Here is a 16,367-nt window from a genome sequence, read left to right as displayed (position 1 = left end):
AACTGATTACATGGCAGGGACAGCGTAGGAGAAGGAAGAGGAGTTGAAACATGAAAGTAGTTAAGGATAATAAAGGGCAAATGTTTGGGGGGGGATTTGTGTCCGTCACATCATTTAAAAAAAGTTCCGATGGAACCGTATATGTAGGAATGCGCATGTTTGGTATCGCAGATTGTTTTTTGTTGTTGTTGTTTTTGTTTTAGCAAAAAAAAATTCATCAAGTACGGCTTACGTACGGTCATCGCTATAAAAACCGAAACGCGCGTCCACGCTGCACTGTGCTGTCGACCGACATTGCGTCCTCTCTTTGTGTCAACATCTTCGTCTGAATACCATTCAAGTCATACACGATCTGATTAGAAAATGGCAGCACACCAACCACTTCCAAAGTACGACACCCCAGACTCGTGTTGATTAACCCCTGTTGCCGCCACAGCACAGTATCCCAGAGACCCAGCCAATATATCTGGAACTCCATTACCAAGGCAGTCGTTGTGCATTGGATCACTCCGGCTTCATTATACGCTACAGGAGCAGCCGGAGACTAATGCCACATCTGCTGCACCGCTGCTGCTTCCACATTTTGACGATTCTAATACGCACATTTGACAGTTCTGCTTTTAGCAGTCTGCTAACCTAATCCCTCGAAAGCAGCTAACTCGTCCATGTCCTCCTCGTTTCTTTGTCTTTTTGCACACATGCTCGTTCTGCAATTTCCGTTAATACTTGCTTCATAATTTTCAACATTTCTCAGCCAACTATCAGAAAGTGTGAAAATATTTGAAAGTTAAACTATTGTTTTCCAATATCAATATCAGAATTTTAGCATTTCCCTAAGAACAAGAGCTATTTAAAAAATAAAAAGTAGTTCCAAAGTTTTCCGTACTAATTTACAAATATGCGGAACTCCCAGGTCCAAAAGACAAATGTCTAGGTATAAAAAAAAATAAAATAAAAAATGATTATCACAATTACAGAGCAATTATTTGGCACGGTTAAAAATAATTCACAACCATCATGTTTATGATTTTTGTTTTTTTTAAGTATTTAAATTGTCAGCGAATGACAGGAGGTGGAAAGCGCTGTCTCCTATGCATCAAGTTGCTGACTGTGTTAAACTCCGTGAACAGGACTCTGAAATGTGACAGTATGTACAAATAAAAAAACAATGAGCACACTATTAAAGTTGAGTCAGTTCCACAGGAAGTTTGTCGCTTTCTTAATTTGATAATTGCTGTCGAAATTTCTCCATTGTCAAGAGACGTCACAACCAAATTGGTTAATAGTGTAAATCAATATTTAAACCTGGAGGTGGAGGGCCACGCAGACAGCCATTGTAATTTAGCAAGACAGGCTGGTTAAAAAAAAAAGACAAGATTGAACATTGAATAGAAAATGACAATATTGGACTGGTCTCTTATGAGCACCACTATAGAAGTGCAATTACAATAAATTAGGCCTGCTGGAAATAAATGTTCTTTTCCTTTATGCAATTCAAAGGTGTGACTTCATTCACCATTACAGCTTGACCTGGTTTTTAAACTTTCAGTGTCTCCCAGGGCAGCATGCTTTTCTGAAACCTAATTTCTGCTAAATTACCCATATTAGGAATGCAGTTCAAAACAATTGATTTTCTCTCTAATACTCTCCTCTCCATCTCTCTCCCTCTCCAGTCTCCCTCTCTTCCTAATTATGTTTTTTTTTCTTCTTCTTCTTCTCCTTCCCGTCTCCCCATTTGGCTTCACAGTGAACAATGGCGATGCCAACTAATCAGTCTGTGCCTATGCCACAGAGCCCCCAGCAACAGCTGAAGGAGTGCCATGCCCCATGAATACCAAACAGCCAGGCACAGTGCGACAAGTGCTGAGCAGTCAGACGCAGCGCAGCCAGAGCCGAGCTGGTGCCCACAAAACAGCCAGACAGTTTTATTAGGGGTCTGTCTGACAAGCAGCAAAGTCTGGCAACACCCGAGCCCACTGATGAAATCCTCACCGCCCCCCCCCAACAGTAACAAAGCAGGATGCTCGGAGCAATCCGCCAAGGATCCAATAAATATCACGCCGTAAAAAAAAATCAGCTCCCGGCTAGTTTGGAACTCGGCTGGATGTGGGGAATACAAACTTTGTTCAAAGTCAAACGCGTTCTCAACGAGCAGCCGCCAAATGAACGTCTCCTGGGCCATCTCCACATTACACTGCATCTGACACAACAGGGGAACCAGCTCCTGCAAGCGCTTTCTGGAAAAGCTGCACTTAAATTCACTTTTCACTTTTGCATCTTTGACCTTTTAGAGCATAATGCTTATGGAACATGTTGATGCCAAGGTTTTTGTTTGCCTTCGTACTAAGTTGATAATTAATATATTCAGAGGAAATGTAGAATTAGAAACCTGTCAAACGGTTATAATAAAATAACCTATGCATGAAATGTGAATATATTTCACATAAGAATGGGTTTGTTTAACCTACGAGCAGTGCTTGTAATTTGACTTCATTCTGGAAATGCTCATTTTATTTATTTTTTACATATAATAAGTCATAGTATATCTGGAAGTGGTTGTCAAAGTCAAAGTACTTAACAGCAGGGTGCAATAGCAACTCTTTTTTTTTTTTTTTTTTTGCCCTTCAATAAAAGCCTTTATGAACTGTTTACACAGAGCCAGTCAAATGATTTTACTAAAATTAGAATTATACATTTGTGACAATTCAGACAAAATGAACGCCATGAAAATTTAGCAAAGTGAGACGTTAAAATCTGCTGAAAAACTGAGTTCATTAGCTGATCAAGAAGCAAAAATTCAGCTTTTGTGTAACGAGTTCAGTGCCTCAGCAAAAATGGATTTATTAATATAAATGTGGCGTAATAGGCTTCTATCGTCACCTGTCCTAAATAAACAGCATTCACTGTGTGCTTTCTATACTCCGCTAGTCTCCCCGTTCCTGCAGGAGAGATTGACTCAGACCTTGAATAGGTGTAGATAAACCAAAGGCTCCAGCTGATGGACCCGAGTGTGTGCGAGAGATTACACTCCATTGTTCAGAGGTGGTCATGTAACACACTGCGCTGCCACGTCGCTCCCCAATAAAAGCAATAAGGACAGATTAACATTTATCCCCCACACACACACACACACACACATTTGGATTTGGGGCTGGGGCTGACATGGAAATCAGATGGATTTAGTGAATTAGAGGGCTTGTTTTATTTTTTTTGCATTGATTATCAGGCCGTGTTGTCTGGTGAAGCAGCTTAGTGTTCGGTGGATCTCTTATCGCAGCGGGATGGGGTGGGGGGGACAGAGGCGGGGCGTCAGGTATGCCTGATAGCGTAGCAGCAGCGGGGAATGCAGGGGGGGGCGTCTGAATTTCCAGACACTGCGGCAGGAGGCCAGACAGTCACCTGAACACTCACTCACACACACACACAAGCCTATGACACACCACAAACATGCACCTGAATAAAATCATGCACGCACACATTTATACCCCCCCCCACACCCAAAGTTTGCACTAAAGCCAATTCAATTTTTTGTTTTTAATTCAATCAAGGGTATAAATTGTGGTGCCACTTGTAACGTAATTATCCCTGTGCATCGAAAGCACAAAAGTTTCTCTTCTATTCTCCGGGCGACAGGGGATGAGAGATAAACTCCATTAACTTTCCAGATTACAGTAAGTGCTGTGGGAGGTGGGGGTGTCTATTGAAAGGGCAGGCGAGGCGCGCAAGGGACTTGAGGATTTTCACGGCAGGCCCGTGGCCACCGAGCGAGCACGGAGTCTGGGAAGCGGGGGCTGATGATTGAAAACCAAACAACAGAGCTCAAAGGGAGCCGAATGACGGCCTGGCAGGCCAGAGGTCTCAGCACAGCCAACTGGAATGCTCCCACACCTCTGTCTGTCTGTCTGTCTGTCTGTCTGTCTGTCTGTGTGTGCGTTCTGTCTTAAGGGCCACAGTATTTAAGGGTACATCCCCCCTCGGCCCTCCCCTGCCGGCTCCCTCGCCGAGTCCGGTCTTATCTCCCCTTCTCTGTCTGATCTGTGATTCACTTCGTAGGCGTTGCCAGGGAAACCTGGTATCTGGCGAGCAGCTTGATGGGAGTTATTGAACTGTAACCGGCTGGGATAATTATGCTCTCTGTCTTGCAGGTTGGCTATCCAGTGGCTGGGACTTGAATGTGACCTAGAGCTGGCCTGGCTTTGTTGCCACAGGCTATAACCCTTTTAACCCCTTGGCCACCAGACAGTTGGACCGTAGTAACTGTGGCAGATATGCACCGTCAGAGTTTACACTTCCAGCCTCTCTGTGACTCCCGTACCCTCTGCTCTTGTACGCCGACGCAACATTAGTTCCGCAATCAGTTATTTTGTCTGTCTGTAACTTTGTGTCGTACTGCTTGTTGTGTCTCGACCGGTTTTTCTTTTGAGAACGCAACCCGTGTCTCCGTGAGATTACCCGTCTATCTGAAGGCTCAATAAATAAGGAAATACATTGTAAGATAATTGCTGACTTATGCTTAGAAGTATAAGTTCTCACTGCAACACACACACACACACACACACACACACGTTTCTATACGCATACACACATGTTCAGCTAGCCTAGTCACATTCTGGTGGTTTGCTTTGTGTCCCTCAAACAGGTCATGACCACGAATTCCTAGTGTGTCCTCGAGTGGATCCGCTAAGCCGCTGGGCAGGTGGACACTTGGATAATCACAGTCTGTTTAGGAGAGATCGTCTTTGATCTTTGCAGTGTTTCAGAGATAAATCCTGCTATGTTTTGCGCTCAGCTTTCCTGAGGGTTTTCAGTGCACGTGGTCAACCCTCCTGTATTCCCGTTTCGTTCCTATTATCACACACTAAATTCTAAATTGCTATCGTCTGTCTCTTCTTGTTTAGGAGGCCTGACAGTTGTCTGTCTTTCCCCGCGCCCAAAGGTAAGAAAAATCCCAGCTCTTGAAACCTTACCTCCTAGTTTTTTTTTCCCCCTGTGATCCATTTTGTTAGCAGAGGGTGGAGGGTAGTGCTCGGGTGTGTGACTGCGTTGTTTCACTTTGCGCGTTTGCAGCAGCAGAGTGAGTCAGTAAAAGTGTCAGACTGGCGTAACAGACGGCCCGCGCCAGCTAATTAGCCTGGAGTCATTTGGAAGCTGCTCAGCTCGGCCCAGGTGCCCACTGTGCACAGAAAGAGACCAGACGACCTTTTTACTCCGCTCCGTCCCGCCGCAGTCACTTAAAACAGTGATGGATGTTTCCCCTAGCGCCCCCGCTCCCTACCAGCCCTCGTTTTCATTTTCTCTCCGCCCTCCCTCTTCCCCATCTCACCATTTTCCCCCTTCCTTTCCTCTCCTCTCCTCTCCTCTCCCTCCAACACCACTCTGCCCTTATGTGTCCCATCTTCTCTCCTTGTTTTTCTACCATTCTTTTACAGAATGATGAGAAGGAAGAGGAAGAAGAAAGGCAGGGGGATTGAAGTGGAAGTGGAGGTTCACACACACACACACACACACACACACACACACACACACACACACACACACCCCAACTCCTCATTAGTATGCAGTGGCTGTTGCTCAGGTGACATGGCTGCTGGATTGGGTCTCGGCTGCAGGAACATCAGCAGCGTGGAGGGGAGCGGGATAGCAGGTAAGGACAATGAGAACAGGCGGGAAAAAAACCGAGACGGGGGAAGGGGGAAGGACGAGAGACGGGCACAAGGCAAGGGAAGGACTTCTTTTAAGGACTTAACACCCCAGCATATACACACCCTTCTACACTTTACACTGCTGTAATGCATACACACACATTTTCAGTCTAGCCTCCTCCCAAAGCCATCTCTAAATGTTTTAATTACATTTACTAACGCTGTCTGATGAGGTATGCTAGTTGAGGTGTTGCAGTCATAATTATCTGGGAACATGCAGCTTATGAAATATTCTGTATTTTACTTGGTGTAACGCTGTTTCTAACGTGCATTCATTTCTTATGCATTTATTTACTTCCTGTATTGTGTGTCTTAACCGAAAATGTAATAATTGTACGTTACAATGTCTGCTTTTCATATTGTAAACCAAATAAAAAAAAGTCTCTGTTGAATATGTTCTGTGTTTGGTTATTTAAGAAATATAATGTTTTATTCCATTTAAGCAAACAATGAAGGAATCGTGCCGTTTTCATTGTTTTCACTTGTGAGGTTTCCATTCCCCTTGATATGTAGGATATTGGTTTTGTTGCTAAAGGCAACAAGGAGAGGTGTATTAGACAAATACTCTCACACTCATACACTCTGTGAGTGCGTGGGGAGCAGTGCAGCCAGGCTGCAGATATCATCCATCTCCCTGTCACCGGCCCAAGGGCTGCTGGGAAAGTGGCAGACCCCCCCAGCTCTGACGACAGAGGCAGAATCCTAATTTTTCCAACACAGAGTGCTTGGAAAAAAGCCGGCCTGCTCCTCCCTCGCCACCCAGTATTAACCCCACAATCCTGGAACAAAGCATGGAGCTCAGCCCGGGCCACCGCTGGCTGCAAGTCCCATCAGCTCCCATCATGCACCAGCCGTGACTCTGAGCAGCAACACTTTGCATCACCTCCACTTCATAAAACGCACCTCGAAGACTGCCGCGTTAAAGCTGCACGTATCGACCAAGGCCGTGAAATGAGTTCATTTCTTAATTTAGATCTGATTATTACTGACTGATACTTGATGACATTGCAGGGGATTTCATTTGTAAAATGTGTTTCAAAATAAAAGCCCTCCTGGCAGTAGCTGTTCTAAGTGGATTACATGCTTTCTGGTTAGGCATGACTAAGTGTGTTATAAAGCTGTTGTCAGGCATTCTATAGCTTTTGTTAAATGTGTTTCTGTTTCCCATTTCCAGTCTATCTAGGCATCAGATAAACATCGGCATGAGAGTTTCACGTGCAACTGTTAGCTTCTTATTTGAGCTTTGTAGTTTTACTAAAGTAAGGAAATAAAAAAAAAAGCCTTAAAACAATTCTCCCATAGAGATGAAGTCAAGTGCGCACATGTCAGGTCACATTTTCAAGTCGAACATAATTATAAAGTTCTCAGTTTCTATGAGCATTCATCTGAGTCCAACATCATATATAATAATGGAGGAAAAAAAGTGTAAATAAATGAATATGGTTAAATATGTGAATACGTTGTGTATAACAGACAATTTGTGTTAAGTTGCATGTAAATATCGACAGTAAATGAAACTACTTTTCAACGTAATAGAGAATAATGTACAGAAAACGGCTGACAATAAAACACATTTGAAATGGTTGAAATTAGATTGTGAATGAAATATTTATGAGTCAGTCTTTTATGTCAGTTTCAGCTATTTCAATACGCTGATTGATTTCGTCTCATTACGGGACTCCACTGGTTCTTTATTTCAGGGACACTGTCTCATTCTTAATAACCTTCTGGCACACAATTGCATTTGAATCCAAATTTTGCAATATATTTGTCCCTTGTTAGCAATGTAAATTTTGGAAGTAGTCCACCAGCGGCTGAGAAATGTCATGAATCCTCAGAAAATGTCCATGGAGTAAAACTTGTACTTACAAAGAAGAGGATTTCTGTTTGCTTTTCTACATTTTGTATAATTGCAGAATTAGATTTTTCCTCTGAAGGTAATTTAGATTTGGAGGTAATCAAGCAGATCAGACCACAACAGTTGTCTGCTCTGTCATAAAATGATGTATATCTGCTTATCCTGCCACAATGTAAAAGAAAGAAATATTTAAACAAACTTTATAATAAGATCATGACAGAAGATTGCATCTCATGTGACAATGAGATGGGAATACACCATGTAAGATTTGAGACAATTCAAGCTGTCATGACAGAGGGTTTTGTTTAGTCCCCGATTAGGACTGATGCAGGCTTTAAAACCCGTGCCTGTATGATCAAAGGTGTGGGAACAAGGTCTGCTTTAGATCTTTGATTATTGTTAACAAATCAGTAGAACACGCTGCTGGGCTCAACCATCCACATGTTGGGTGGGAGGTAATGTATGTTAGCCAGCAGCCACTGGAGCTTACACAGAGCTGTTACACTCATCTGCATACTTATGTAACAGTAAAGCAAAGACATGCACTTCCCATTATAATGTCTCCGATGCATCAACTGAATGTAAAGAAGTGTGGCATAACACAAATGCCTTTTAGTCAAAGGGTTAACACAGCGATAAAAGGCAATAATATCACATATGTCAACACAATAGTATTTTTTTTTTTAAGATTCTTTTTTGGGCATTTATTTATGGGACAGCTGAAGACACGAAAGGGGAGAGAGAGAGAGAGAGGGGGAGGGAATGACACGCAGCAAAGGGCCGCAGGTCGGAGTCGAACCCGCGGCCGCTGCGTCGAGGTGTAAACCTCTATATATGGGCGCGAGCTCTGCCAGGTGAGCTACCCAGGCGCCGTATACCGAATAGTGTGAGGAATTAATTCCCATTGTATTGTTGAAATGATTTACCCATCGGCAACACTTCATTTTAACCCCATATGTAGCATTAATAAGCAGTTATTAAATGGTTTATAACACGCTATTATGTATTTGTAAGTAGATATTGGGACATTTTAAGGGGTGTATGAACTGATAATGAATGCTTGATAAAATGGGATAACAGTTGTAATCATATAAAATATGTGTTCATATTTATTAATGAATATGACATGATGTATGCATTGATTATGTTTACTAATTCTATGTATTATATTTGTCGATGACATATTTAGTCATTTACAAACACTTCACTCTCTGACAACTGAGTACAACTGATGAAGGCCACCAGATACAGCTGAAAGCCTCGAGAAGAAATCCAGTAAGTGGCCGTTGAGTTAAGAATTATTTTTGTCAGAGTTGAATGTTCAAACCAGTGTTGTAGTCAAGACCGCCTAAACCGAGACCGGGTCCTCACCGAGACCAGGTTTTTGTCCTGTCTCCCGCATTCACTTTCTTGGGAGTGTGTGTGTGTAAAGGGGGCGGGGAGAGGGGGGGGGGTTACGGTAACAAATTTCAAATGAGATATGAGTCAAGTTATTGGTTGCATTTGCAAGTTTTAACCCATAGGCATGAATCAGACAATGCACAGGCAATTTAGACCACAATCCCCTGCAGTTGTGGTCTTGACCGGCCTTGAAATGAAATGCTGAGTCCTCTTCATCCGAGACAAGACCGAGACCTTTGAAAATTAAACAAAAATTGAAAAAGTTTTGAATGCAACAGTTTTAATGAATGTGAATGACTTCTTATTAAGTCTTCATGTGTGTCATTATATAAATATGATTACAGCTATGTTATAATGTATCAGCAATCATTCATTAACTGTTGACAGGATGCAGATTTAAAAAAAAATGTACTATATATCTTCTTAAGATTGCATTATGATGTGTTCTAAACAATGAATGCTTATGAATACTAAGCAGCTAAAGTAGAGTCTTTGGATTTTACCAAAAGAAGATGACGTTTGTAGGAGGGTCACAGTTTAAAAGCAATACAGGTCAGTGGATTTCTGTGGGATCCCCTTCAGCAATGATGCTGCGTTTAAGTCACATAAATCACAGCCTCCTACAGTCGTCGAAATGCCATTCGGCTGAGCTTTCGAGTCATGAGAAATGAGCTTCAGTGGAGCACTTTGATTTATCTGCCTGAATCCTGGTGTCACTGACACGGAAAGTACAAAATGATATGTTCGCTGTCAAATAAACCAAAGGAACTATATGACCCCAGTCATATTTTGCTGACGTGAAGAAAAAAATAAAAAAAATAGCACAAGAGCATACAACTTGCTGGTTTTGTCATTTGCGGTTTACAAGTATATGTTTGGCTTGCTCTAAAACATGAACTCCATAACCAAGTGCACATGTGAAAAAGCTTATGAGGGGAAACCCAAATATACAGACAGCTATAATCACTGTGTCTTTAAAGCTTCAAAGCGCTTCAAATATGAACACTTCTTTGCTTTTCACCAAGAGGTCATTACCATGACATGAACGGAGCATGAGCCTTTTGTTTTTATTAATGCACACAGTAATACATGTGCATTAATAGGGGGTGTCCTCATGTCCACATGTCAAAGAAACAAATAATCAGTGCAATTGTGCTTGCCTTTTTAATACAAATTACAAATAGCAAACAGCACCTAATAATAACTGCAATCAGTCACTTAACAAATGCCAGATTACATTTCATTTGTATAAAGACAAGTATGTAGCATAGACCTGTACCACACACCATTGCATTTATAACCTAAAGTAATTGCAATGCCTAGATGGGCCTTTACAATACAAATACAGTACGGAACACAAACTCAACAATAAATATCTTCAAATGCTAAACTCAGAACTCGACAAGAAAATACAAACAAGAAACAGCAAGACACAGACTAATACAATAAAGCCCCATAAAACAGGAAGTACCAGATCCTCCATGACTACATGACTGCTCCATCCTTGAAAATAGCTTCAGATGAAGTTAAAAATGATCCCAGCCAGGATCCAGTTTGAGTTCAGTAGGTAAACAGATAAAGCTGTTTGTCCTGATTCCCGTTGGATGCTCCACTTGTTACTGAGCACCTGGGGAGCGTGGCTACGTAGGCGTTCAGAAACACGTTGAAGATTTTATAAAATGATCCGAATTTAACGAATTGAATTCAGGACGGAATAACCTGCTTCCTCCTGATTAACAGTTTCCACATCAAGTGTGCACGAGGGTTTTTGGGATGGAGCTTCCCAGCTGTTTTGAAATCCCCGTGACTGTGATTCAAACACAATGCTGAGCTCAAAGAGAACACACTCTAAAGCCTGGGAATACAACCCCAGCTGGGCACAAAGTCAACTTTTTGATTTCTGATGAGTAAAACAAACATCATGCTTGTACATGTTAGAATCTGCTGAGTCGGTCTCTGTCAGCGGCCTACAGCAATCTCACGCCGAGACAAATGAAGATTGAAAACACATTAAATGTAACCACCGAGAATGGCTCAAAGTATGGGAGTGTGTGGTTTCAGCAGAAAAGTCACCAGCAGATGAATAGCACTTGGTGCTTACGGTACGCTTCACACATTTGCTATTCAATATCCACATGCAAAGGGAAATATATGCATAGGCTGGCATATATAAAGTGTAGTTCATTTGAATTCATATCAAAAGGATTGTGTACTGAGTAAATAAATGAAGTATACATACCACATGGCACCCGATAGCACCACATATAAACAAAGACCTCCAGCAGTCGATGTTCACGTTCCAAAAAAAACTAAATCTGTATATCATATACTTTCCATGTTTGCTAAATAGAAATGATGGCTGTTTTAGAAACACAATGCAAAAGCTGCACATTTGAGCCATGCTAGCAGCGCGGCTCTATGGATGACATCGTCGGTCCGTCTTGTCGTCACTTTTGCGGAACAGCTATTGGATGGATTGCCATGAAATGTGCTACGGACATTAATGTCCCCCCAGAGGAGGAATCGTGTCGACTTTTCCCCTTGCCCCACCACGAGGTTGACATTTGTGGTTTTCAGTGAAAACTATTGGATGGATCGCCATGAAGATGAACTCTTAACAACTTTGGTGACCCTTGGAGTTTTTATTTCTAGCGCCGACATCAGGTCAACAACTTCAGTTTGCCCGTTACTTTGGTTTCGGTCAAAGAAAATGACATTCCCATCCATCAGCCTGCTATTTAGCAAATGTTAGCACATTAACAAGCTAAACTAAGATGGTGAAGGTGGTAAACATTAATCCTTGTGTTGTCTTCCAGTCAATCATGCACTTGTCTCCTGGGTCAAAATAGAAAATTATTTTTTGGATGTTTATGTTGCTTTTTGAAAAAAATTTAAAGTATTAAACTTATTTAATAGTTATTAACTTTTACACTTTTTCTTGGAATTCAAGTTCAATAAGCCTCATTTATATGAAATAAGACCTAATTTTTTAGTTAAAAAAGCAGAAAATTGGAATTATTTTGACTTAAGAGAATATATCAGAGGAACATGTGTTGAATGGATAATCACAGACATAGGCGGTACCAATCTTTGAAAACGGGTCAAATTTGACCCAAGGACAACATGAAAGAAACATGAGCTTGTTAGCTTTGTCACTCTTAGCACGTTAGCATGAAGATGTTAGCATTTAGCTTAAAGCACTGCTGCACCAAAGCACAGCCTCAGAGCTGCTAGCATGGCTGTGTGATCTCCTTGTCTTGTTTCATTGTGACGATACAATTACAGAATTGTAACTTTGAGTCATTATTTTAGTGTCTTCTCACATGAAAAATGACCTCTTTTTTTCTTCTTCTGAGAAACTTGATTCTTAGGTCATGTGGTCATGATATACATGATATAAAACAGAATGCATTATACTTTCTACTTGATTTGACTCCTCTTGTTCATCAACACTGACACAATGCTCCGGTTCCAGATAGTCAGATACCACACATAGATACCAATTTCAGTTTTGATTGAACCATATTTTCCGAGCTTCTTCCAAATCTCGGTAACCATCTATTTTTTTTAGCAACTGAATCACAAAATCTGAAATCAAACCATAATTACTTTTTTTCAGAAAGTACACTTCCTCACACCGAACTTATTAAAGTGTGAGCTTTAAAACCACAAAACCGAGCATCCACACAAAGGAACCAAATCACTGAATTCTTTTATTTCTTTTTTTAAGATTATTTTTTGGGAATTTTAGGCCTTTATTAGGACAGCTGAAGACATGAAAGGGGAGAGAGAGGGGGAATGACATGCAGCAAAGGGCAGCAGGTCGGAGTCGAACCCACGGCCGCTGCGTCGAGGAGTAGACCTCTATACATGGGTACCTACTGCTACTTATACAAGTCACCTGTGACAAAAAAACATAAATGGAGGCTTAAAATCAATTGATTCTCATGTAATCCAACTTCTTAACATGAAATGATGAAATTTGCTCATATGTTTTAGTCCTTTGTACAGACGGGTACAGTAACCACATAGAGTCCTCTTTACATTGAACACACACACACACACACACACACACACACACAGACACACACACACAGATCTACTGTATACAATAGCCAGACTTCTATGGGGTCATTATTGTAGCAAAACGATTTGCAAATGTGTGAGTAGAGTTGTGCAACTGTATCATAATCCGTGTGTGCGTAATCAGATATGTAAATGTGTAAAATAATTCCTAACTGCGTACTGAGATTTGTAAATGTGAGACAAATCTGTCAACGCCTTCCCATGACATGTTCGTACATCGAAGGATACAACAACCACATACAGTCCTCTGTACATTGAACACACACACACACACACACACACACACACACACGTATATATTTTCAGTTTATTGATTCATCTTTATTTCACAGTCCCACACAGCAATGATGGCGGCCACGGCTCGCCAAGCAGCCAGGCGAGCGTGCCCCTCCTCGTGTCCTGTAATGCACACTGAGCAGCACATTGCTCTAGCAGACAACTGGAATATACAGATGTCTCCGTCCCTCACAGGCTCACTGGTGCCTGCACACAAGGCAGCAGACGCACACAGCACTGCTGCTGCTCAGGCAACAGCCTGCCTGTCAGACAGACATCCATCAGCGCAGAGACAGGAGGATACAGCCGTCTGACTGCGGCTCCCTCCCGTCTCAGTGACGTGAACGACTGGCGAGAGGACAGACTTGTGTCAGAATTAGCTGCCGGAACAAGGGACGACAGAGTGCGTTAAGGAGACGGTGTATCATCTGTGAGAAGCTAGTTCAAGCATCAACGCAGATATGGAAACATGTCAGGCTGGGAAAAAGTGACTGACAGCTCTTCATACCAGAAGCCTACATATTAACTAAACACAAAGTCGATTTTTAAAGAATCGACTTTAGGCTAGATGCACTGTCTTCTCCATATGTTCTTCGGGTTCATACACAAGAAATATCACAGTAACAGTGAGTCAGTAAGTGATGTCTCTGTGGCCGAATGGCCTCAGTTGTGAGGACATGTGCAGACATGGCTGTCAGCTGATTGGGTGGAAGACCTGCAGTGCTGCCACATCACCAGAGAGAGCTCTGGCTCCATCTTGTGGAATATGTGAGGACAGCAACATTTAAATATCACACTTCTATCACCAATATCATGCCAGCTTATACACCGTCCACCCTCCATTATATCATTGTTTCTCCGCTTCACTCCTTTTAGAATTCTATTATAAATAAAGGCTAATATTAACATACTAGTATTGCCGTCATTCCACAGAACGTACAGTTTAAATTTGAATTAAAAAGAAAGGTAAGAGCTTTTTTGCACACCTCTTTTGTCGAGCAGATGTGATCAAAGATCACAAGCTTGTTGCAGATCAGAAGCTTAGAAAAAGTCCCGCACACTGGCCATTACGCAAGCAATCATTTATTTAGAAAAATACGTTTCGTAAATTTGTAATTTTACCTGATGAAGATCTAAGACCGAAACGTATTTTTCTAAATAAATTATTGTTTAGTCAGTGTGCGGGACTTTTTCTAAGAATTAAAAAGAAAGAAAATGTGGAATTTTCAGTTTAAAGGTATACACTATAAAAAAAGGTTATTTAATGTTAAAAATATTAAAAAATATATATTTTTGTCCAAAGGACTTGAAACATTGCGATGTTCTGACTATTATAATTGCAAGTTGCCAGTTGATATTAGTTGTCATAAAAACGTGGTAATCAGTTGTAAAGATTTAGCATATTTGTTAGGAAAACCTTTTTTTGACCCCCATCTATTATCGTTATGTTGGCAGCGCAATCCAGAAAGAAGTTGTTAAAACTCAAAATAATTAAATTCATTCAACTAGTTCACTCATTATTTTAAGTTGATACAACTAAGCACTTTTTACAGTGTTGGGAAATACTTATTCACTTTCTAGCAGAAAGTTAGATGAGTAGTAACTTCCAGGAGGTTTCCAGACTTTGTGTTAAGCTAAGCTAACTAGCTGCCGGCTGTAGCCTTAGTTTTAGCATGCAAATATGAGATAAACATCACAGAATAAACAATATTGAAGTTATTCCATTGATTTTAAATGTCAAAGAAAGCTAAATCATTTTTATTTTTTATTTTAAGGTTGATATTTCTTTTAAGAATGAATAATTATTTTTCTAAATAAATTGTATATCTGTAGCTATGGTTCTCCAGGTGAAAAAATATACCCTTTCATCGTTCTCAAAGGGACTATTTCTTTCGAGGAAAGAAGTTTGAATGGAAACTATTCACAGTGAGGCCATTGCTATAGTATAGAGCCTTTTCACAGCAGACATTTTGACTTGTCATAGTAGGAAAAGCACAGCTTTTACTTATAACGTTAATGGTGGCTTTGTGTCCCAGTAAGCCATGCCAGTGTGACAGTGAGCCAGCATGCAGAATACCAGGACCCTGAAACTGAAGCAGCTAAATGGAACTCCGCCATCCATCATTTGTTAACTTACACCTGCTTTTCCTACTGCGACATGTCGAAATGTCGTCAGTGAAAAAGCATCTGTCATCCAGAGTAACATGGGACACTGGCTGTGGAAAGAGAGGTTGCTCCTGCAGCTTTTTACAGGTCCTGCACGCTCGCACAGCTGTGAAAGCTGGGCCGAGTAGCACTGACTTCCACCTACTAATAATATTGTAAAAAGAATGACACTGGAAAACAAAAGTGATAAGGATGATAACGTAGCAAGGTTGGGACACCCTAACAGATGCAACAAAACTAACAGGAGAGTGAAGGAGATGTCAATCAGTATTTAGATATTTTACTGAAGAACAAATTCCCCTGTGACTATTATATATGACACTATATATATAGTCAAGGTGGAGCTACTTAGTTACAGTTAGGTGGTTTAGTCCAGTTGAGCTACCTTGGGTGCCTTACAACCAGACACCAGATAAATCTGAGGGGTCATGAGTGGATTATTGAGGTAGGAGTGAAAAAAATGAATTCCATTAATTTGCTTTGCTTTTAATGAGAAATATTGTATAGTTTTTTTACTTCTCTGAGGCTCAACTACAATGTGAGAAGTGTGAAGGGTGAATGTGTCTTGGGGTTGCACTGCTAACAACTAGACAGCTGAAACGGAACAAGAGGCCACAAGCTACACACAATGCTTTTTGGTGCAGGGTTGCAAACCAAAAACAAGCCAATGAAGTGTATTTTATAAGCCCATTATATGTTTTCATGCACACATAATACTGTATATAGTTATAGTAGTAACGATATAGTTAAAATAAAAGCACAAAGTAGCATAAAAAGGAAATACACGACTAAAACACAAGTAGCTCAAACGAAATCACAGGTAGTACCCAAACTATCTGGAAGTAAGGGAGAAAATGTGTGTTTTCTGTGATGTGGGA

General features: G+C 41.1%; 1 long non-coding RNA gene across 1 annotated transcript in view; it reads left to right on the top strand.

Moving 5' to 3' along the window:
* LOC114567084 (uncharacterized) overlaps positions 1 to 6,094 on the top strand; it is a 77,192-nt gene extending 71,098 nt beyond the window's left edge. Inside the window, exons 5-6 of the long non-coding RNA XR_003694116.1 lie at positions 4,899 to 4,936; positions 5,430 to 6,094. This is a non-coding gene — a long non-coding RNA (uncharacterized LOC114567084). The remainder of the gene's footprint in view (positions 1 to 4,898; positions 4,937 to 5,429) is intronic.
* Positions 6,095 to 16,367: the final 10,273 nt, after the last annotated feature.

This window comes from Perca flavescens, chromosome 13, assembly GCF_004354835.1.
Source record: "Perca flavescens isolate YP-PL-M2 chromosome 13, PFLA_1.0, whole genome shotgun sequence".
Classification (NCBI taxonomy): domain Eukaryota; kingdom Metazoa; phylum Chordata; class Actinopteri; order Perciformes; family Percidae; genus Perca; species Perca flavescens.
This window is presented reverse-complemented; position numbering and strand designations above follow the sequence as displayed.